The 25,504-nt window shown below is 42.5% G+C and overlaps 1 pseudogene; it reads right to left on the bottom strand.

Moving 5' to 3' along the window:
- Positions 1 to 11,068: 11,068 nt before the first annotated feature.
- Positions 11,069 to 25,230, bottom strand: LOC139409251 (tetratricopeptide repeat protein 14-like; annotated as a pseudogene).
- Positions 25,231 to 25,504: the final 274 nt, after the last annotated feature.

Raw genomic sequence — 25,504 nt, 5'->3', positions numbered from 1 at the left:
GTTTTACGATGACAAGTGTAATGGAATTTTCAGACTTCTTCAATGTGTGTATTAGAATGTATTTGTCGCTGGACTCAAACTTATTTTTGCTGTACAACGTGTCCTCTGTTGTTGCAAGAGACAATAGCAAAAGCTCAATAGTTGAAAGATATCAATCTGAAATGGAACCTGGAACACTTGTAGCTCTGCAGAGGATAATAACAACTTGTTAGAAAAATAATAAGTGTTGGAATGGGGTCAGATTCAGAGTGCTTTTACAAGCATTGCATTGAAATATGATTATTTTAGAAAAACTACTCTGTAGTCAAGTTAACATTGGGTGGTACGAGCTGTACATTTCCTTTGGATACAGTTAAAGGCCTATGCAGTGAAGGCCTGCTGGACTGCGGGTTTGATTGAACAACTGCCTGGGGGTAGATATGCTGGGGTTAAAAAGCTTTCAATTCATAATTATCCAAGAACTTAAAGGCACTTCCATTTACTTTTACTTTTCAACCCCATCCATATTGTCATGCTCTAGGAATTCAATGTAATACTTTTATTTTAAACTGAAATACTTCTTTTTTGGACATTAATTTAAAACGTGTCATCTCTGCATGTTCAACTGTCTGATTGCCCCATGAAAAAATGACTTCATAGAAATGGAAGTCCCGTTTTGAAAAGGACCACTGGTTTTTCCATCTATGAGTCAAAGAAAAGGAATGAATGATTCTCAAATGCAAAAATCTGCAGTTTCATCAAAAGCAGTCAGGTCTGCCCTTAAGCCAGAGCCTAGTGTCATCACTGAGGCCTTTTCTTAATTGGATTTGCTGAACTCCTGCGATTTCTCTCCTCCACCCTCTCTAACCTTCTTTTGAAAAAGGTCAAAGGTAATTGAGGAGAGGCAGTGAGGAGAGGGAACATGGACGAAAATGTGCTTGCATAGAATGAGACTCCTTCTCCACTCACACGTCATGGTTTGACTTAATGATGCCAGTGTCAGAAGTGACTTCGAAGCAGGTTAGGAGAATTTACTCAGTAGGTTAAGAGAATTAACATAACATAGCACGTTAGGACAATTAGATTAAGGTTAGGAAAAGGGTTAAGCTGATGATACACTAGCAATTTGTCAGGCAATATTGCCGAGCAATGTTTCTGGCAACGGAGTGGGGTATGAGACACTGAAGCAATGATCAGCAAAGAGTAACATGGACAGGAATAATAGGGCATAATACAGTAACTTAAAACTCAATTTCCCTATTTATTTAATCATCACCTCCAGCACGTTGGGCTCCTGAGTGGCGGTCTAAGGCACTGCATCTCAGTGCAAGAGGTGTCACTACAGTCCCTAGTTCGAATCCAGACTGTATCATATCTGGCCGTGATTGGGAGTCCCATAGGGCGGCGAACATTTGGCCCAGCGTCGTCCAGGTTTGGCCGGTGTAGGCCGTCATTGTAAATAAGAATTTGTACTTAACTGACTTGCCTAGTTAAATAAATAAAATAAAATGTTGTTACCTGTTGATTGTTGTACTGGAATTTATCAGAAAACAAGCAACAACGAGTTGTTGCCCCTGCCCTGGGCATTCACTCAACCTAGACAATTAGATTTAGCAAACTTTTTACTTCACAATTCTAAGCTAGAAAGTGTAAATGGTATTCATTCAGCTAGCCAGCTAGTATAAAATACCAAAACGAAAAATGAAATGTAAAATCTACATGGCTAGCTAGCGAATTAGCTTGTTTGTCCCATTGATTTAGCATGGGTTTCGATTAACATGGGTTAATTGATGAGCCTACACCCCAGTGTGGATATTTTCATCAGTTATTGAGCACAGTATGTATGTGTTAACGTATCATGATCAAATACTGCAGTGCGGAAACATTTGAGACGTGAATGGCCAATATTTCACTCTAAAACGGGAGTTGATTTTCTCATTTCAGCTAAAAAAAACTGTTTTCCAAAATAGTTTCAAAATGGCAGACTGATCACATTACCAATATCTGCGCTCTGTAAAATGTGTATGTAAAATGTATATGTATAATGTATATTTAAAATGTATGTATATGTAGCAGAAAAGCTGTAAAAAACACATTTAAAAATATATATCTGTCCTCCGAAGAAGGGGGGTGGTGGATGGGTAAATAATAATAAAAATATATATATATATATACACTACCGTTCAAAAGTTTGGGGTAACTTAGAAATGTCCTTGTTTTGAAAGAAAAGCACATTTTTTTGTCCATTAAAATAACATCAACTTGATCAGAAATACAATACATTATTAATGTTGTAAATTACTATTGTAGCTGGAAACGGCTGATTTCTTATCTCGTACAACGCTGTGTACTACTCCCTTCACAGAACAGCACAAACTGGCCCTAACCAGAGTAGAAAGATGAGTGGGAGGCCCCGGTGAACAACTGAGCAAGTGGACAAGTCCATTAGTGTCTAGTTTGACATACAGACACATCATAAGTCCTCAACTGGCAGCTTCATTAAATTGTACCCGCAAAACACTAGTCTCAACGTCAATCAATCAATCAAGTTTATTTATAAAGCCCTTCTTACATCAGCTGATGTCACAAAGTGCTGTACAGAAACCCAGCCTAAAACCCCAAAAAGCAAGCAATGCAGGTGTAGAAGCACGGTGGCTAGGAAAAACTCCCTAGAACCTAGAGAGGAACCAGGCTATGAGGGGTGGCCAGTCCTCTTCTGGCTGTGCTGGGTGGAGATTATAACAGAACATGGCCAAGATGTTCAAATGTTCATAGACACTGTGGCCCCATCTGGCGATACCCCTAGATAGGGCCAAACAGGCAGGATATAACCCCACCCACTTTGCCAAAGCACAGCCCCCACACCACTAGAGGGATATCTTCAACCACCAACCTGCTATCCTGAGACAAGGCCGAGTATAGCCCACAAAGATCTCCACCACGGCACAACCCAAAGGGGGGCGCCAACCAGGACAGGAAAATCACATCAGTGTCTCAACCTACTCAAGTGACGCACCCCTCCTAGGGACGGCATGGAAGAGCACCAGTAAGCCAGTGACTCAGCTGCTGTAATAGGGTAAGAGGCAGAGAATCCCAGTGGAGAGAGGGGAACTGGCAAGGCAGAGACAGCAAGGGCGGTTCGTTGCTCCAGTGCCTTTCTGTTCACCTTCACACTCCTGGGCCAGACTACATTCAATCATAGGACCTACTGAAGAGATGAGTCTTCAATAAATACTTAAAAGGTTGAGACCAAGTCTACGTCTCTCACATGGGTAGGCAGACCATTCCATAAAAATTAAGCTCTATATGAGAAAGCCCTGCCTCCAGCGGTTTGCTTATAAATTCTAGGGACAGTAAGGAGGCCTGCGTCTTGTGACCATAGCGTACGTGTAGGTATGTACGGCAGGACCAAATCTGAAAGATAGGTAGGAGCAAGCCCATGTAATGCTTTGTAGGTTAGCAGTAAAACCTTGAAATCAGCCCTTGCCTTAACAGGAAGCCAGTGTAGAGAGGCTAGCACTGGAGTAATATGATCAAATGTTTTGGTTCTAGTCAAGAGTCAGTGCGAGACACTGTGGCTGGTAGGCCTCTCCAGCCATGCATACACACCAGTAAAATAACGATTTAATAAATTTTAGAATACGGCTGTAATGTAACAAAATGTTGAAAAAGTTTCAGAATGCACTGTGTATATACAGTATTTACAAAAGTATGTGGACAACCCATTTAAATTAGTGGATTTGGCTATTTCAGCCACACCCGTTGCTGACAGGTGTATAGAATCGAGCACACAGCAATGCAATCTCCATAAATAAACATTGGTAGTAGAATGAAGACCTTTCCAAGCTGTTATTGTGAAGTGGAAACGTCTAGGAGCAACAACGGCTCAGCCACGAAGTGGTAGGCCACACAAGCTCACAGAATGGGACCACCGATTGCTGAAGCGTGTAACGTGTAAACACAGTCTATCCTTGGTGGCAACGCTCACTACCGAGTTCCAAAATGCCTCTGGAAACAACGTCAGCAGCATAACTGTTTGTCGGAAGCCTCATTAAATGGGTTTCCATGGCCGAGGAGCCGCACACAAGCCTAAGACCACCATGCAGTGCCAAGCATCGGCCTCCATGCGCAATGTAAAGCTCGCAGCTATTGGACTCTGGAGCAATGGAAACGCGTTCTTTGGAGTGATGAATCACGCTTCACCATCTGGCAGTTCAACGGATGAATCTGGGTTTTGCAGATGCCAGGAGAACACTACCTGCCCGAATGCATAATGCCAACTGTAAAGATTGGTGGAGGAGGAATAGCGGTCTGGGGCTATTTTTCATGGTTCAAGCTAGTCCCCTTAGTTTCATTGAAGGGAAATATTAATGCTACACCATACAGCGCATTCGGAAAGTATTCAGATCCCTTCACTTTTCTACATTTTGATGCATTACAGCCTTATTCTAAAATGTATTACATTTTTTTCCTCATCAATCCACACACACCCCATAATGATACAGCAAAAACAGGTTTTTCAAATTTTGCAAATGTATTATTATTTTTATTTTTTTTATATTTACAAAAGTATTCAGACCCTTTACTCAGTAATTTGTTGAAGAGGAACAATGAGGAACAATGAATAAATGCAAAATATAAGCATGCCCAAGCCCAATGAAGAAACGTCAGCTGACTGTCTATCAAACTAATTATCCCAAAAACCTTTGCTAGTTTTTGTCAGTTGATGCAAGAAAAGACGGGCCTTTACTCTTCAGCTGTGCAAACAGTACACATTTGGAGAGCGGTGGGGGCACTGCATTACCGCCATGGACCATGGCACTACATTAGCCTATGAATGTGAGAGCCTATGAATGTGCTCACTAACGTGATGCAATGAAAAGGTCTTTGTGAGTTTCTGTGGGGAGATGAACCAGAGTTCATTGTCATGCATACACTACAAACTGGTCTCAGAGTGTTTCGTATTATTCTGAACGTAAATCCAAGACACTCCATCAGGGCCAGTCCTTGCCGTTCTGACGCCATAGGCAAGACCAGAAAATACCGCCCTCTGCAAAACTGGAATACTCTCATTAAGCAAAAATGACGGAGAAAATATGTATTTTCCAGACGTTGAAAAAACGTCTGAATGAAAGTTGAAAATACTTATTTCCGGATAATGAAAATACATATTTTTACAGATGTTGAATTTTGAATTGTTTTTACGGATGTTGAAATCAGGCTCTGAATGAAAGTTGAAAATAAGTAATTTATAGACATCTATGTTTGGCCCAAATCAAGGCTGGTCCAGACCGGACAAGATCTGAACCAAACACAGTTCCGGAACGGATCAAAAATCAAGGCCGGTCCGGAACTGCACCAAAAAAAGAAGTCCAAAAGGCGTCGACGTCAGTCCATGCTTACTGAGGTGTAGCCTACAGTGTTGCCTGAAATAGAATTTTATGAACACCCATTTATGTGGTAAGCCTACCGTTTGTAAAACACAAATAAAAGACGTTGGCTCGTGCTTACTGGGGTGTAGCCTACCACGTCGGCCTGCAATGAAATTTTATGAATGCACATACATGTGGTAGGCCCACCGTTTGTGAAAAAAGGCCATTGCATTGGCTTTAATAGTCCTGATTCCTGCGAATAATCAATGTTGTTATTTAAGCTCTGAATATCAGCTACCCAACTTTACCAGGAGTTATCGCAAGCCTATTTGCAATGTGTTTACACAGTGGGAAATGCAGAAGTATTTTCTTTTTCACTATGATCAGCCTGTCAAAAATTGAGGATACAAACTTGAAACCACTGATCATGACAGTGGGGTGAAACTCCTGGACAACAGTTGTTAATGTCCTTTCAATATATTTTCAGGATATGTTGTTTGTTAACATGACAGAGCATTTTTTATTTTATTGAGTGCCATTTAGGTTAGGCTATTTGATCGGAGAAACCTGCATGATATAAAAAGTGTCAGTCTCATTACATTGTCATACCTTTTATTTCCAGCCTGTAGGCTACAGAAAAGGCCACATACTCTTTCTACCATATCCTATATCTGCGACATGATTTATGTTTTTTTTTAACGCAACGTTGGTGGAGCACTGCAGAGATGCGTCTCTCCAACAGCACCCTGGAGAGGTGTTCTGGGAATGGACACGCAAAATATTTTGAGCACCAGCCTTTGACAAAGTGGGCCCTTCTTACCGAAGGGTGGCATCAGTGCTCAACTAAAAAGCCCATATGCCACTGGTTGAGAGAAATTGTCATTGTTTTGGGCATAATTATGTGAGGTTTTATGGGTTGTTGTTGGTGGTCTTGGTCAGTTTAAATCAGAAAATGCTGCTCTCGTCAATCTAGTGCCATAGGCCTAATCCTGCCTAATGAGCGGGTCGGCAGTGCACTCCATTTAGTATGAGATTGTTTCGTATTGTATGTATTATTTTGTGGATGTCCATCAACCATTTCCTATGACACATTACGAATTTGCAAAACGTATATGTTATGAATTTCAAATTGGTTGTGGCTAACGTTAGGTAGGCCAGTGTTAGGGTTAGGGGTTAGTTTAAAGGGTTAAAGTTAGGGTTAGCTAATATGCTAAGTAGTTGCAAAGTAGCTAAAAAGTAGTAAGTAGCTGCAAAGTCGCTAATTAGCTAGAATGTTAAAGTTGTGCGTGATGAGATTGGAAAAATGCAACCTTTAGGTTGCTCGACGTTCGCGTTATACGCCCACCAGTGGAGGTTCCTCAGAAGAGGAAGGGGAGCATCATCCTCCTCAGTGAATTTCATAAAAATAAAAATTGGAAAACATTTTTTAAATCATCCTTTTTAGATAAAACTATACTAAATATATTTGTACTGTAACTGCTAAACTGCTTACTGACTATACACTATAACATTACTACATGATTGTAGCGGGTTTACTAACGCGTTAGTTCAATTAGCTATGTTGACTATGACGTTACTTTAGCCAATATTGGTGACAACATTGTAGGTTGTGTGTGGTCGGTTATGATATGGTTAGGCTTGGAAAGGTCCACAAACGAAGGAAGTCCACAAATGAAGGAATACAACTTGGCTTCTATGAAAGTGAACTGTTTACACGTGATCAGGGGTGTATTCATTGAGCCGATTCTTAGAAAACCATGTCTTAAACGGAAGCAAACGGAACAAAACGGGAATAAACATACCTGAATTTGGCCAATAGAAACTTGTTTGCAACTGTTGGACTAATGATTACACACTAGATCAGCTAGATGAAGGCAAGAGTGTGCAAACCTACCACGTTGTAAATTTTCATTCATAGGCATAGGGAAAATTCAAGTCTCATGTAGTAGCCTAAATATATCGATGTTACGTTGAATAGGGTAAATGGAATATGAATGACAGTCATCCAATGTGCTGTAATAGAAAAATAAGGCCATGCACATTAACATTTTTTTGTCCTCCCTCTTCATAAACTGCACCGGCCGCTAGAGAGACATGTTTTTACCTTCCCACTGACGCCCACCCATCCAACCTCCTTCCGTTTTTGCCTTAAGAAACCTTCTGTCTTATGTAACCATACCAAATGTAACATATAATACTAATTTTAGTGTCCCGGATATACATTTACTATGTTATGTCTAGTCTATGAGAGCATGCACATCTCCAGCATCTTAAATACCGCTAGAGATGCTTTTACCTAACCCCCACTGTGAATGGAACAATGGAGTGCTAGGTGGAATTTCATTTTAATTTGAACATAGCCCATTGATTGGCACAATGCCCACTCCTCACACTATGATGTCTCCCCCTACCTCAATCTCTTTGCTTAGAATGCAATATTGCCATTGTGGGACCCAGAGAATGAGTTGACAGTGTACAATCAAGGTTACTGCTGTCAAAAGGTTCATGACTATTATGACTTTATAACCCCGATGTGACCCAGTGTTTTCAGATAACAAATGTTAAGTGAATTAAGTGGTTAAAATATTACGTTCTCTGGTGAACTGAGATGGAGAAAAGCTTACCTTTGTCATCATTAGAAGACATATTACTCTTCTAAAATCTCATTTTCAATCTATTTGTACTATTAAGGTTAGACAAGTGTAGCGTGAAGTAAATATAAATGTCATAACTGTGGAGGACAGAGGGAAAATTATACTAAAATAATTGGGTAGACTATCTAGTTTTTTCACTATATTTATAACTGGCCACAAAGTACTTAAAAAAACTGTGTGCAGAGCTGGTGTTGTACTGCCCTCCAGTGAAAAGTATCAAAAGTGCATGTTTTCAGTTGAGCTCGCCACTGGGTCATATTACACTGAACAAAAATATAAACGCAACATGCAACAATTTCAAAGATTTTACTGAGTTACAGTTCATATAAGGAAATGAGTCAATTGAAATTAATTAATTAGGTCCTAATCTATGGATTTCACATGACTGAGACTACAGATACACATCTGTTGGGGCTCCCGAGTGGCGCAGCAATCTAAGGCACTGCATCTCAGTGCAAGAGGCGTCACTACAGAACCTGGTTCAATTCCAGGCTGTATCACAACCGGCCGTGATTGGGAGTCACATAGGGCAGTGCACAATTGACCCAGCGTCGTCCGGGTTAGGCTGTCATTGTAAATAAGAATTTGTTCTTAACTGACTTGCCTAGTTTAATAAAGGTTAAATAAAAATACCTTTTAAAAATGTAGGGGTGTGGATCAGAAAACCAGTCAGTATCTGGTGTGACCACCATTTGCCACATGCAGCGTGAGCAATCTACTTAATATAGTGTTGATTGTGGCCTGTGGAATGTTGTCCCACTCCTCTTCAATGAGCAAAGTTGCTGGATATTGGTGGGAACACGGGGTGGATACACGTCAATCCAGACAGCATTCCAAACATGCTCAATGGGTGACATGTCTGGTGAGTATGCAGGTCATGGAAGAACTGGGACATTTTCAGCTTCCAGGAATTGTGTATAGACCCTTGCGACATGGGGCCATGCATTATCATGCTGAAACATGAAGTGATGGCAGCAAATGAATGGCACAGGATATCATCAAGGTCTCTCTTTGTATTCAAATTGCCATCAATAAAATGCAATTGTGTTCTTTATCCGTAGCGTGTGCCTGACCATTCCATAACCCCACCACGAGACACTCTGTTGACATTTATATCAGCAAACCGCTCGCCCACATGACACGATACACGCACGGTACAGTTGAAACCAGAATTCATCCATGAAGAGCACACTTCTCCAGCTTGCCAGGGGCCATCGAAGGTGAGCATTTGCTGAGTGATGTTGGTTACGACACCAAACTGCAGTCAGGTCAAGGCCCTGGTGAGGACAACGAGCAAGCAGATGAACTTCCCTGAGACGGTTTCTGACAGTTTGTGCAGAAATTCTTTATGTTGTGAAAACACACAATTTCATCAGCTGTCCAGGTGGCTGGTCTCAGACGATCCCGTAGGTGAAGAAGTCAGACGTGGAGGTCCTGGGCTAGCATGGTAACATGTGGTCTGCGGTTGTATGTACAGCAAAATTACCCAAAACAACGTTGAAGGCGGTTTATGGTAGAGAAATTAACATTCAATTATTTTGCAAAAGCTCTGGTGGACATTCCTGCAGTCAGCATACCAATTGCACACGTCCTCAAAACTTGAGACATCTGTGGCATTGTGTTGTGACAAAACTGCACATTTTAGAGGGACATTTTATTGTTCCCAGCACAAGATGCACCTTTGTAATGATCACGCTGTTAAATCAGCTTCATGATATGCCACACCTGTCAGGTGAATGGATTATCTTGGAAAAGGAGAAATGCTCACTAACAGGAATGCAAACAATACATTTGAGAGAAATAAGCTTTTTGTGCATATGGAACATTTCTGGGATCTTTTATTTCAGCTCATGAAACAAGACCAACACTTCAAATGTTGAGTTTATACATCTGTATTTCATAAAATCATCAGGTAAAAACATGCAAATGGTCGTGTGAGATGAAATGTTTTCAAGTGTAGGATTATTAGCACACTGCATACATAAAACGTGATTCTAATAAAAGGAGTGCACTTAAGGCAAAAATAAATAAATGGAAAGACATGACCACCACAGAGTAAACAGTGCATAACATGATTAGAGTTAAAGGGATCAGTTTAAGACATTAGTACATTTAAGAGCGATAGATTTGACGGACTAAAGAGCTGTGCCTGTGAATTAGTGAGTAATCCCTTGTAACAAGATGAACTAAAAACATGTCTAACTGATGTGCAGTATAGTGATTGAAGACGTTGAAGTTAAGCTGTAAATAAGCCACTTTGGCTGTTGACATGAAAGTTGTGCTCTTTGCAAGGATGCTGTGTCCAGTTATTAAATCATGCAATTTTACTTCAATTAGCTTACCAATATGCCATTGGGGTTGTTAGTCTCAACACTGAAGTGAAATACAAGAAATGTAGCAGTAAGATCCATACAAAGCTATAGACCCTTTCTGCGTTTGCAAACATTGCAGCACAAGTGCGATGCACGCAAGTTGGTGGAAGACCAAGTAGGAACGTCAGCAAAAAAATTCTCTCTATTTACATGTAGTTTATGAGTGCATTTCACACTACTTTTGTATTATCATTGGATTAAGGCGCATATGAATGTCCTGCTTAATATGTTTGTGTCATCGCAAATCAACTGCATTTTACTTTATAAAAAGCACTTCAACCAGTAAAATGGCTCTTTGGCTAGCTTTTGCTACAACTGGAATCAATGAGCGTTAGCATTCTAGCTAACAAACTGCTGCATCCAAAATTATTTTGCAAAGATCACAACCAAATATAATCATAGCCACTGGTTAAGCAAGAATCAGAACATAATTGTAAGGGTATGAGAACACAAGTTATTTTGTTTAGAAGTAATAAAAACAAAGCTAGGCTGTTGAATGGGCACAGACAGCGATGGCTTTCTTTCTGCCGCCAAGAGTTACGCGCATCTGTGCATTACGTCAGTGTGTCATGTACTGAAAAACGGTCTATAGAACAGCATTAGCACACATTCTTATAAGCAAATATCTGGTTCGAAGTTGGATTTACACAAAATAACGACATTAATGCTTAAACCAAACAAATCAGGCTTGGAAATTTTGGCCAAAGTTCACAGCCAATTTATTGAAAAGGATTCATGTTGAAATTTCAGTCATTGAATGACATCTTCCAATCTACTACCAGCAAATAGAATTTAAAAAAATGCTCAATATATCTAATTTGTGAGTGTCCCGATACTTAATACAGAGTTTACTGTACTTAGTTAAAGTTAGTCTACCTTTAACTAATTTAACTATCTGCGGTGCTGCTCCTAACAACGTCATTTCACAGCGTCTACCTTTAATTGAAGCCAAATCATTTTCAAACTGCATGCCGACGGCAGATATCTTAACAGGTCTTTCATTGGCTTTCTGCCACGTAAAAAAACATGTCCGTTCGCAGAAAAAAAGTATCTGAAATGATATTAAGGCAGTGTAATTATCACAAAAACAGTAAAAATTTGAGCACATTTTTTTTATATCACCAATGCAAAATTGACAGCATTGGACACTAGAAATGTGTCCAACACTATAATAGCAATAGTTGATTTGTTTATAGTTATGAAATAAGATGGTTAAAGCATCTCGGAAAAGCGGAATTCACTTTTTCAGCTTGAAGCATTTCTCCTCAACCTGAGCTATTTGGCTGAAGATATCTAGGAGATTAGTTGACAGCTCTTTACTTCCTCCTGCAGATCCCTTACCATTCAGGGAGGCATCAGTGGAATACCTGTTATCCCTGCCATCAGACCTTCGGGTGGCCTTATTTTCTCATCTCCTTGTTCTGTGCTGCCATACCTCCCACTATCTGTAACTGGATATGTGGGACTGTGACGCGAGGTCGTTGGCGTACCTGTCAGATTTGCAGGAATGCTCTGAGCTGGCAGATGAAGACATTCTTCTGTGTTTGGCTTTCTCCAATGACTGGTCATCACTGGTCTTGTCATCATGGACACCTTTCCCCTTGCTGCTCTCAGCACGCTGAGGAGAGCTGTCAACAGGGTCATCGTTAAACCTACCTCTGCTGTTGTCCGGAGCATCTGTGGACACGAATGATAAAGAGTGATGATTGCTGTGGTGCTGACTATGCTCTTCAGTCCTACCTGGCCCCTCAAACAGCCTGACCAAGCTACATTTCTGATCCAGGAAGGCGGTGGTGGTGTTGGGTAGGGCAGGGTACCATTCCTCAGACACTCCTGATGTCCCTGGATGAAACCCTCCGTTTGCGTTTCTCCCCTCGAGATGACCGTCTGTGTTTGCTCTACTTTTTCTTTGACTTCCTGCACCATGAGGAGGAAGAGTGGTCAGAGGGAGTCATTCTAGAGGGAGTTTTGGCACAGAAACTATGTAGCTACAAAATCAGATATTGGAGAATTAAACAATTATTAATATTTAGCCAAATTAAATTACGTGTATGCATTTTGTTTTACAAGGCAACCAATGAGCTGACAGTTTACCTTCCGGTTGTTGGATTGGTATGGATTTACCTTTTTTCTTCTTTTAAGATCTTATGCAATCTTTCTGCACTCGTCTCCACATTCTTAGCTTTTTCCACTTCCTTTGCTGCTGCCTCTTCTCTCAGTTTGAGGGATTTCTTTAAAGCAGTCAGATTTCATAGTAAAATTACACCATATTTCATGAATTCAAACATGGGAGCAAACCAGGAATGTGAAAAACGGCACATAGACAAATTTACCAAGGCATGATCCAGAAATCATAATTACAGGTAGAGAACAAAGTTTACATTTACCGCATTGAGATCAGGTCCAGCATACCAACCATTTTCATTCCAGTTGTAAGGTTGTTTGTTCCACCAATAGACACGCGACAATCAAGGCAGTCGGGTAGAGTCAAAGGGCAGGGTCCCAGATTGCAGACACGCACATAACAAAACACTTCATCAGTATTACAAGGCTCCCTGTGTGTTATGCCAAAAACACAAAAATGACTGAACATTTAACTGGCCCCTTTTCAAATGTTCATGTTCAAATATGTCAAGTAAACAGATAAAGTATCAGTTAAATGAGGGTGTTAAAACAGTCAGAAACAGACTTTCCAATCGAAGCATAGCTTCTTAAATGGGAAAGTGGAATAGTTGGCATAACCCATGGAATATACCAGCTAACCTGGATAAGTAGCTCTATTTTTCTCAATGCTTCCTTGGCATCCGGGAAGGAGGTTAAGGCCAGAGCTTTTCTGTAGAGGCCCTCAGCTGTAATGAACTTTTCTTCCTCCTCCAGTCTCACAGAAAGAAACAAGTATTTTAGAGGAGTGGTTGTCACTTAAACACAGGATATTAAAGGACGAGGGAAAACATTCCTACTTACTGGCCACCTCGCTCCACCAGGGTCTGGCATAGGTATTTCTTAGCATTTCTGTGGGTTGGGCAGCTTTCCAATGCCAACTCAAAGTCTGTTATTGCCTTCAGCAAACTCCCTATTGTTGGCATACCTGGGAGAAGTCAACTGGCAGGTTTATATTAACTGCATGTAGGACAACTACATTTTATGTTAGAATTAAAAACATTTTTTTAAAAAACTGTGTTTAAACAGAAATAACTAGCAAGAGTGTAGGCTGGGAGTGCTGACTACTACGCCACAACATTATCAATAAAATCAGATGGATACTCACAGTGCACCACGTGCCACAAAGGCTTCCACATTGTTAGTGTCAATATTTAAGGCCTTATTATATTCATTCATTGCTTCGACGTGGCGACCAGACTTGAAATGGTCCACACCAACCCTCACACTGTCACCCAGAAGTAACGTATATTGACAAAAACAAAGCACGATCAGGAGCAATTCATGCATTCTGTAAATAGGTTAGCACAGATCTAGTCACCGGCTCCTCTGTTTTTCTCCAATATGCAATGGGAGTTAAAATGTCAGGCATACCATTTAAGAGCCCAGGACGCAGACTGCTTCTTTTTGGATAATTGTGGCAAAGTCCTCCTCAAGGAAATGTTTGCTGTAAAGGAGAGTCCCAAAATACAGTCAAGTGCTGATAAAAGGGGTATCATTTTCTGGCAAGCGTGTCTGCTGAAGAGTGACAAAACAACACGTTTGTCTTCTCACCTCTGTAGTCCTCTCATGAGTGAGGGAGGCTGTGTGTCACTGATCCCAATCTTCCCCAGGAGATACTTCACACTAGATGGGTTGGAGTATCCAATAGTATCCTCTAAAACCCTCTCATAGGTTTCAGTGTTGTCGTTGGCAACGCTCACACTGCGACTGGGTAAAACAGTACAATGAGCAAAGACAGCCCGAGTTCAAGCTGAACTATTTTTTACCATATGTTTTCTGCCAACTAGAATATGTCAGTCTTACCTGTATTGAAGTGGAAGATCATCTCTGCTAAACACTCCGAGCTTTAGGCTCATCAGGTTTGGGGTGCGGGAGGTGGGCTGAAGTGAAATGGTTATCTTCTCATGGTATAGGTCAATATCCTTCACTCCAGCTAGGGCACAGCACATGGTATATGAGTCAGTTTGTTGACTTATCACAAAACTGCATTGTGAGCATGTTTACATTTACAACACAGTTCGCTAGTGCAGTGTGCATTCACCTCTTATTAAATAGCAGATCATCATGATTGCTATTGGAAGGTACATCTCTAAGGGGGCACAGGGCCTGAGGAGAGAAAGAAAGCAGAGAAAGAGGTTAACATGCGCTCCTATTTCTTCAATAAAAAACACTGACCACCAGGCCAAAGCAACAAGCCTTACCGTCCTCTAGGTCTCTCTCTAGTCCACCTGCCATGCAGATCAGTGTTACAAAGAAGCCAAAATCCCTGATGGAGTTGATCCTGCCTATCACAATATCCCCTCGCTCCATGTACAACAGATTCCTCTGCTCCTCAAATGACACCGCCATGAACTGCTCCAGAGGGGGCATGATGGCATAGGGCTCTAGGAAAAGTATATTAGGCCAAACACAGTACAATATGTTAATTTACCTGTGTATTTGACAGTAACAACTACCTTCCCATTCCTCCAACACATCCTCCACTGTTGCACTAGATTTCCATGATGGTGCAAATAGGATGTCTGCTTTTCTAGCAATAAACTGCTCCACTAAAGCATTGTCCTCCCCTCCATATTTTCTGCAAAACATGGATATTAATGATCATGTACACATTTTCTGGAAATTTGCCATTGACAGTGTTGCCAACTTGGGGTTCCATTAGCTAAATCACTGTAGTGTCATTTAAAATTACCTTTGATAGCTGGCCTTAGACAAGTCCAGTTCAATAGGATTTTCACTTTGTTCACATTTGAGATGGGTAAACAGGCTTTGTCCATGGTGAGACAAAGTCTTCCTCAGTAAATCTCTATCCATTTTCAGTTATTGGCATCAGAATTCTGCCTGATTAGCTAGTATGAACAACATCCTGTAACAGAAGAAAAACATGGCATAACAGCTTACTACAGTTGCAGCTAGCCCAATAATGGACTAAAGGAGCCTAGCATTACTCCATATAGTCCAAAGGACCAGACATGTTCTGTTTAAATAAAAGGAGAGATGGCTCTAGATGCCAAAACAGCCAAATCAGGGATGGGCAACTCCAGTCCTCTGGGGCTGGAGTCACACTTTTCCCCCTAGCAAACACAACCGATTAAACAAATTGCATTCTCAACTGAAAATCATGTTGATTATTGAAGTCAGGTGTGTTAGCTGGGGCTGGGCCAAAAGTGTGACACCAATCAGGCCCTCGAGGACTGGAGTTGCCCATCCCTGCGCCAAATACTCTAGCTAAACGTGAATTGATTCTCAATTGTGGTACGGTTCTAGAAACATACACCGCTATACTTTCATATCGCATCAAAATAAACCACTCAGTATTCCGTCTGGGTAAACAAGCGCTGTAACATGGAAATATGTCCGTGTGGGAACCCTAACCTATAAAAGGTGTGTATCAATTTAACTTTATTTTTGAAAATTATTTCTCACTGATATGAAATAAGGTCCTTGTGCTTCCAAAACAGTGCCGCTACGCAAGTGATGCATGTCAATGTTCAGTCGGGGCTATTAACAAAACTCTTCCGTACAGAAGACGCCTTCATCCAACAATGACATGTGTAATGGAACAGTCAACTAGTAGTTAGCCAAGAATCACAAATAGTATTAAAATTGAGCATAGCCAGCAACATGCATACAGTAGCTAACTAAGTTAGCCAGCTGTAAATATGTCATGGCCAAAGACAAGTTTCGAAACTGTTAATATGGCTCTTACGCTAACTGACGACGTTCGTTGCAGCTGCTACAGTCTACCGCGGACAAGCAGTTTACCAACTAAGTCACAGTACTCGACACCCGGTGGTTCATTCCCATGCAGATGTACATTACATGAACGCCAATTATTAAAATAGCAGTTAGTTGTCTGACAGAAACGTACCAAAAAAATAAATAAATTGGAACTTCTTCTTCGGTGGGATTTTGTGGCGGAGTACATGCAACAATTGTGTATTAACCCCCCCTACTGGATGGGGTGAGAACTACACTGAACAAAAATATAAACGAAAAGTTAGATTTTACTGAGTTAGTTTATATAAGGAAATCCGTTACTGGACGAAAATATAAACGCAATATGCAACAATTTCAAATATTTTACTTTGTTATAGTTCATAAAAAGGAAATCGGTACCCTCCAAGCTCGTCATCAAGCTCGAGACCCTGGTTCTCGACCCCGCCCTGTGCAAATGGGTACTGGACTTCCTGACGGGCCGCCCCCAGGTGGTGAGGGTAGGCAACAACATCTCCTCCCCGCTGATCCTCAACACTGGGGCCCCACAAGGGTGCGTTCTGAGCCCTCTCCTGTACTCCCTGTATCACCCACGACTGCGTGGCCACGCACGCCTCCAACTCAATCATCAAGTTTGCGGACGACACAACAGTGGTAGGCTTGATTACCAACAACGACGAGATGGCCTACAGGGAGGAGGTGAGGGCCCTCGGAGTGTGGTGTCAGGAAAATAACCTCACACTCAACGTCAACAAAACTAAGGAGATGATTGTGGACTTCAGGAAACAGCAGAGGGAACACCCCCCTATCCACATCGATGGAACAGTAGTGGAGAGGGTAGCAAGTTTTAAGTTCCTCGGCATACACATCACAGACAAACTGAATTGGTCCACTCACACAGACAGCATTGTGAAGAAGGCGCAGCAGCGCCTCTTCAACCTCAGGAGGCTGAAGAAATTCGGCTTGTCACCAAAAGCACTCACAAACTTCTACAGATGCACAATCGAGAGCATCCTGGCGGGCTGTATCACCGCCTGGTACGGCAACTGCTCCGCCCTCAACCGTAAGGCTCTCCAGAGGGTAGTGAGGTCTGCACAACGCATCACCGGGGGCAAACTACCTGCCCTCCAGGACACCTACACCACCCGATGTCACAGGAAGGCCATAAAGATCATCAAGGACATCAACCACCCGAGCCACTGCCTGTTCACCCCGCTATCATCCAGAAGGCGAGGTCAGTACAGGTGCATCAAAGCTGGGACCGAGAGACTGAAAAACAGCTTCTATCTCAAGGCCATCAGACTGTTAAACAGCCACCACTAACATTGAGTGGCTGCTGCCAACACACTGACACTGACTCAACTCCAGCCACTTTAATAATGGGAATTGATGGGAAATGATGTAAATATATCACTAGCCACTTTAAACAATGCTACCTTATATAATGTTACTTACCCTACATTATTCATCTCATATGCATACGTATATACTGTACTCTATATCATCGACTGTATCCTTATGTAATACATGTATCACTAGCCACTTTAACTATGCCACTTTGTTTACATACTCATCTCATATGTATATACTGTCCTCGATACCATCTACTGTATCTTGCCTATGCTGCTCTGTACCATCACTCATTCATATATCCTTATGTACATATTATTTATCCCCTTACACTGTGTACAAGACAGTAGTTTTGGAATTGTTAGTTAGATTACTTGTTGGTTATTACTGCATTGTCGGAACTAGAAGCACAAGCATTTCGCTACACTCGCATTAACATCTGCTAACCATGTGTATGTGACAAATAAAATTTGATTTGAAATAAATTCCTTAGGCCCTAATCTATGGATTTCACTTGACTTTTATTTCAGCTCATTAAACATGGGACGAAGACTTTACATGTTGCTTAAATTTTTTTTGCTCAGTAGCAAGATGACAAAGAAATAATTGAATTCAGTCTCCATATCCCCATACTACCAGTGCCAGGGGGGGTGTCAAATGCTTTTTCTGTTTGCTAATTTAGGTAGGTAGTTAGCTAAATTAGCTGGTCTAGCTAGTTTAACAACTACATATAGCCATATTTATGTAAAAATAGAAGAGGTTTTACATTCAGATATCTATTTTACCTTGACTGTTAAACCTCTTCTCTTTTTAGTTGTAGATATGGCTACGATATGGTTAAAAGAAAGCTACAGCGTTACAACCAGCCATTTAAAGCTAGTTTTACCAGAAAACAGCACGTCATGACAGGAGTTGGCTAGCAAGTTAGTCTGGCGCCTGCCTACTTGTTATGCGCCACGCCTCGCATTTGTAACTTGTTAGCAAACATGTAACATCGCCAATGTAAATCATTTTACTAGCTAGCCATGTAACATAATTGACGAGTTGACATTGAAAAGCATCCACGGTCATAATCCTAACCAATCTCACAAAATTATAGGCATTTTGCAAAATAGGATTCCAAACAGATGTAAATAATTATTGGCTAGCTAAGTTTACTAGCTAACAGTGAGGAGAAACAATAATTCAACCATTTACTGTTGTAAATCTCAAACCGATAAACTGGTTTTAATATAAAACATATTTGCCTAAGTATGTCTGATAGACATGGCTGTAGCTAGATACTGTCTGCCTACTTACCTGGGTACATTTGCACGGTCTGGTCGTTGTGCAAATGTTGAGGGTTATGCCATATTTATATATATTAGGCTAGATACAGTTCTAAATGCAATCTCTGTACAGATGTATGCACATTGTAACGGTTTTGACTTGAGGTTATTTTTTTTATAGGGGTGCCAGGTAGGTTGTGCCTACCAGAGAAAACATTGGTTTCTCCTTTTAGTTTGGGAGGGAATGAGTCCCATCTGGTCCGTCAAGTCTACACCATACAAAGGACTTATGTAAACGTCAGAAGGGAAATCAACTTTTCATAAACCCTTAAAACATTGAAAGAACTTCAAAAACAACTATTCTTTTGCGTGGGTTGTATTAGCAACATCAATGGATTACACACACATAATAATATAATACAATGAGTTCTGGTTCCTCCAGAAATGTCCTGTACCTCGGGCCTAAAAAGAGTCCCGCCCGGTAAAGGAGTTCAGTGAACTCAAGTGACTTTGGTCACGCAATGTTGGTCCGTTCATTCCGTGTAGCGTAAACCCAGTATTAAATTATACAATCAATATAACCATTTTACCACAGAACTTTAAAGCGTATCTGCTCTTACTAATTCCTCAACTACATCTAACTACATAAATCATCACCGTATACATCATATCAAAACAAATGAAATACCGTATACAAAAAAGGTGGTAGTCAGTCGGTCAGTCAGACAATCCAATCCGCCAACAGATCTCCAGCGGAGAAAGGCCACGAAGAATAGAGAGGAGTAGTCCACGGACGCAAAGAGTGGATCCGATCCTGGGTAAACTCTCAGGCTACAAAACACACGTTTAACAGCAACAAAACAACCGGAATAGAGAAGCTTCGGGAACACATCCTCAGTCACGTCTCCATCACAAAACGCCACTTTTGCGCAGCTGATGCTGGCTATTTAATTGGGAATTAAAGGGCAAGCACCCTATTGGAAGGAGAAGCACTGAGACGGCTCAAAATAATTCAGGGCCGTCACACACCCCCTCCCCTGGAAAAAGCCGACCATTGCCCTGGAAGGCACATCTTGGTCGGGGTAACCGAGAAAGGTCTCCTCATCACTTTCCTCTACAAAAATTCTCATGACTTTTTGGAGCTCACGCTCCTCAGCTGAGGGGTCACAGGCCTTAAGGTGTGAGACTTCTGGGTCTGGGAATCCGAGAAAAGTCTCCTCACTTTCCTCTTCAAAGATATCCAAGATCTTGCGGCGCTCAATCGCCTCCAATTCCTCAGCCGAGGGGTAACAGGCCTTAAGGCGTGAGACATGGACAACGCGCATATCTTCACCTGTGTCCTCTTTCACCACTCGGTAGTTCAAAGGGCCCATCTGCTCCACAATCCTATATGGTCCTTGCCATTTAGGAGCGAGCTTGGCAGAGAAGAATTGTTCAGCTTTCGAGTAAGGATGAGAGCGAAGCCACACCCGATCACGAAGCTGAAACTGCATGTCTCGTCTGTTCTTATCATAATTTCTCTTCTGCTTGAGTCGAGCCTGGGTCATGTTCTTTGAGACAAGAGCTCTCAAGTCATGGAGATGGACTACCTGGTCATAGCAAGCAGCGTCTGGAGTAATCTGCTGGGGCTGTAGCACCATATCCAAGGGTCCTCGGAGGGGACGACTTAGGTTCAGCTCTGCAGGTGTGACTCCAGTGGACTCTTGCACAGCAGAATTCAGGGCAAATCGAAACTCGTGAAGGTGCTTGTCCCAGTGTTTGTGCTGGGTCCCTACATAGGAAGCAATCATTGTCTTCAAGGTTCGATTTACTCTCTCAGTGAGATTGGTCTGTGGGTGATAGGCCGTGGTCAACTTCTGTCTCAGGTTCCATCTTTGGCAGGTCTCCTCAAAGAGATCAGAGACAAATTGGGAACCTCGATCAGACAGGATGTAATCAGGCACTCCCCAGCGAGTCAGGATCTCTTTCGTAAGGATGTTAGAGACGGTCCTTGCTGTGGCCTGACGCAGGGAAAAGAGTTCCACCCACTTTGAATAATAATCAACAAACACAAGCATGTACACATTCTGATTGGAGCTTCTAGGAAATGGACCCATCAAATCCACTCCTAGCATTTCCCAAGGTCGGGTAACCACCGTTTGCTGCAACTTGCCAGCAGGCTTTCTACCTTCTGGTTTGTACATTTGACAAACCTGACAGTTTCGGATGTGTGACTTCACATCCATGCTCAGATGTGGCCAGTACAGTAACGCTTGCAACCGCTTGTAGGTTTTGAACCTGCCCAAATGACCAGCTAATGGGTCTTCATGGAAATGTTGAAGCAGTTGTAGGCGTAGAGTTTCAGGTATGTACAATTGGTAGAGGGTTCTGTGAGGTAGTTGTACAACACGGTAGACTTTGTCTTCCATGATGGTCAGCTTTGTGGTAGGATTGACCATCTTTTCTCCATCTTCCAGGATAGTCTGGTACAAAGCCTGTACTTCTGGATCATCCTGTTGGGCTTTCCATATGGTCTCATCAGAGATGGGAAAGTCTGTTTTGGGCGAGTCTCGACTGCTTGACAGGACAGTAGCACATGTAAAATGAGGGCCACAGTTATCACAAGTAGGAGCCCTGGATAAGGCATCTGGAACAGTGTTGTATTTTCCTTTCCTGTATTCTACTGCAAAGGTGAACTCTTGCAACCGTAGAGCCCATCTTATGAGTCTGGTGCTTGGTTTGTTGGTCTTGAACACCCACACAAGGGAGGAATGGTCAGTGACCACAGTGAAGTGTCTTCCCTCCAGGTAGTACCTCCACTTTTCCAAAGCCCAGACAACTGCAAGGCACTCTTGCTCGGTTGTGGAGTAGTTCCGTTCTGCTCCATTCAATGTCCGACTGGCGAACGCTAGCACTTCTTCAGTGCCAAGTCCAGTCTGTTGGACTAGGACAGCACCAAGTCCAACATCACTTGCATCAGTGTAAACAACAAAAGGGGAATCAAAGTTGGGATGACCTAAAATGGGAGGTGTGACGAGGTGTCGTTTCAGGGTTTCAAAGGATGTCTGGCACTCTGCCGTCCATAGGAATTTCACTCCTTTTCGCTTCAACGCGTTGAGGGGTTCTGCCACCTGGGAGAAGTTCGACACAAACCGATGGTACCATCCAGCCATCCCAAGGAACCGTTGAAGGGCCTTGAGTGTGGTTGGCACAGGAAAATCTTGTACCGCCTTGGTCTTTTCAGGATCCACATGAATGCCGTCGAAAGACACAATATGGCCAAGGAACTTCAGGGAAGTTTGGCAGAAGTTGCTCTTCTTCATATTCACGGTCAGACCAGCTTCTCTTAGCTTGTCCAACACTGCTTGAAGATCTTGAAAGTGTTGTTCTCTGTTCTGGGAGTAGATAATTATATCGTCCAGGTAGACGAAACAGATCTTCCCTTTGAGCTCACCTAACGCAATCTCCATCAGTCTTTGGAAAGTGGCAGGTGCATTCTTTAATCCAAAAGGCATCACCTTAAAGGAAAACAAGCCCTCAGCACAGACAAAAGCAGTCTTGTCCTTGCTTTCCTGGTCCATCTCAACTTGCCAATAACCACTATTGAGGTCAAGGGTAGTGAACACAACAGCGCCAGACAATGACTCCAGGATCTCGTGGATGGTAGGAAAAGGATAGGCATCAGTCTGGGAAACATTGTTGGTCTTCCTATAGTCCACACAAAATCTAAGACCACCAGTCTTTTTTGGGATGAGGACAACAGGAGCAGCCCAAGGAGAGGAGGAACGTTCTATTATATCTTGTGTTAACATATCATTAATGAGTCCCTTTTGGATGATTAGCTTCGCTGGGGACAAACGATATGGCTTTTGCTTGATCGGCATTTCCTGTGTAAGGAATATTTTGTGCTTCAGGAGCCCGGTGCGTCCTAGCCTTGAAGTACATACATCAGCATTATTCTGCAGCTGTTCCAACAGCCTTAACTCCTCTGGATGTTCCAGCTGAGCTCTTCTTACAGCCTGTAAAAGGAGATCGTCAGAAGGATTATCAAGGGTTAGTGGTAACGGAGCAACGGCAGAGAAGACTGCCACATTTGAACCCCAATCATGTAACTTCGTAGCTTCTGATTGGAAGAAATGCTTCTTGCTCGGATTGTATGGAAACCAGTAGCAATTGTGTGCGATATCAATCTGGACACCACTGAAGTACATGAAATCAATTCCCAACACGACAGGAAAAGCAAGGTTCTTGGTTTGTAGGATCACCGAAGGAATCATATAGGAGCGGTTACACAGGCGGAACTCTACCTCACTCCATCCAAGGGGTCGTTTAGCCTCACCATCCGCCAGATAGAGTGGACCTTCTGTCCACGGCTTCAAGTTGTATTGCGGACCTTTAACCTCCTTCCACAGTTTCTCATTGAGCAGTGTGTAGGATGACCCGGTGTCCAGGATGGCTCTTCCTGTCCATGGGCCTATGGACAGGGGTAACACCAGTTGGTGCGGTATGAACTGAAAGGAAGGGGATGTCGATGGGGGGACGTAGGCAGTGACTCTTGGGATTTCAGCTCTGGTTAAAGCACCCAGAGAAGGATGGTCATTCCTGCGAAGAGAGTTAGGCGGGTTGGCCTGTTGTGATTTGTGGTTTCTGGAAGGGTTTTCTTGATACGGTCTGGGACATGTAGCTGAAGAATGTCCCTTTTGATTACATCTCCAACAGAACATGAGAGGGGTCTTGGCTGGAGACTCTGGCTGTTGTTGATGGTCTGTCTTGGGTAACGGTTTGGGTGTCTGTTTCTTTCTTTGGTCATATTGCTGTTGGCATTCTCTGTCCTTCTCAAACTGCTGTCCCAAGCGAACCAGTCCATCGACAGTGGTGACTCGTTCTCGGAGTTGACTGGCTAGTAGTGGGTTGATGTTCTTCTAAATCAATTTAATGACCTCTTCCTCCTCAATGCCAGGTTTCCACCTTCTGCACAGGGAGTGGTAACCGTATGCAAAGTCACGGATACTCTCTTTCTCTCTTTGTACTCGATTCCTGACTCTGTCTGCCAACTCATCTGTGTAGTCCTCAGACAGAAATGCAGAGGAAAACTTGGCCTCAAAGTCAGCCCAGGAGGTAGTGGTGAGACGTGCCACATCCCACCAGTCTCGAGCTGTCCCATGCAACACATTCCTCAATGTGGCAAGGAGTTCTTTCTAAGCCAGGGATTGTGTGTTCGAGTCCCATCTGGGGTGCCATTTTTTATGTAACGGTTTTGACTTGAGGTTATTTTTTTTATAGGGGTGCCAGGTAGGTTGTGCCTACCAGAGAAAACATTGGTTTCTCCTTTTAGTTTGGGAGGGAATGAGTCCCATCTGGTCCGTCAAGTCTACACCATACAAAGGACTTATGTAAACGTCAGAAGGGAAATCAACTTTTCATAAACCCTTAAAACATTGAAAGAACTTCAAAAACAACTATTCTTTTGCGTGGGTTGTATTAGCAACATCAATGGATTACACACACATAATAATATAATACAATGAGTTCTGGTTCCTCCAGAAATGTCCTGTACCTCGGGCCTAAAAAGAGTCCCGCCCGGTAAAGGAGTTCAGTGAACTCAAGTGACTTTGGTCACGCAATGTTGGTCCGTTCATTCCGTGTAGCGTAAACCCAGTATTAAATTATACAATCAATATAACCATTTTACCACAGAACTTTAAAGCGTATCTGCTCTTACTAATTCCTCAACTACATCTAACTACATAAATCATCACCGTATACATCATATCAAAACAAATGAAATACCGTATACAAAAAAGGTGGTAGTCAGTCGGTCAGTCAGACAATCCAATCCGCCAACAGATCTCCAGCGGAGAAAGGCCACGAAGAATAGAGAGGAGTAGTCCACGGACGCAAAGAGTGGATCCGATCCTGGGTAAACTCTCAGGCTACAAAACACACGTTTAACAGCAACAAAACAACCGGAATAGAGAAGCTTCGGGAACACATCCTCAGTCACGTCTCCATCACAAAACGCCACTTTTGCGCAGCTGATGCTGGCTATTTAATTGGGAATTAAAGGGCAAGCACCCTATTGGAAGGAGAAGCACTGAGACGGCTCAAAATAATTCAGGGCCGTCACAACATACTACTTCCGGCGCCGACAGAGAAGGCCGTCTCGCTTCGCGTTCCTAGGAAACTATGCAGTATTTTGTTTTTTTACATGTTATTTCTTACATTGGTACCCCAGGTAATCTTAGGTTTTATTACATACAGTCGGGAGGAACTACTAAATATAAGAGCAACTCACCATCATTACGACCAGGAATATGACTTTCCCCAAAGCGGATCCTGTGTTCTGCCTTCCACCCAGGACAACGGATTGGATGCCGGCCGGCGACCCAAAACAACGATGTCATAAAAGAGGCAAACGAGGCGGTCTTCTGGTCAGGTTCCGGAGACGGGCACATCGCACACCACTCCCTAGCATACTACTCGCCAATGTCCAGTCTCTTGACAAGGTTGATGAAATCCGAGCATGGGTAGCATTCCAGAGAGACATCAGAGACTGTAACGTTCTTTGCTTCACGGAAACATGGCTCACTCGAGAGACGCTAACGGAGTCGGTGCAGCCAGCTGGTTTCTTCACGCATCAGGCCGATAGA

The sequence above is a fragment of the Oncorhynchus clarkii genome, chromosome 5 (assembly GCF_045791955.1).
Source record: "Oncorhynchus clarkii lewisi isolate Uvic-CL-2024 chromosome 5, UVic_Ocla_1.0, whole genome shotgun sequence".
Lineage (NCBI taxonomy): Eukaryota > Metazoa > Chordata > Actinopteri > Salmoniformes > Salmonidae > Oncorhynchus > Oncorhynchus clarkii.
This window is presented reverse-complemented; position numbering and strand designations above follow the sequence as displayed.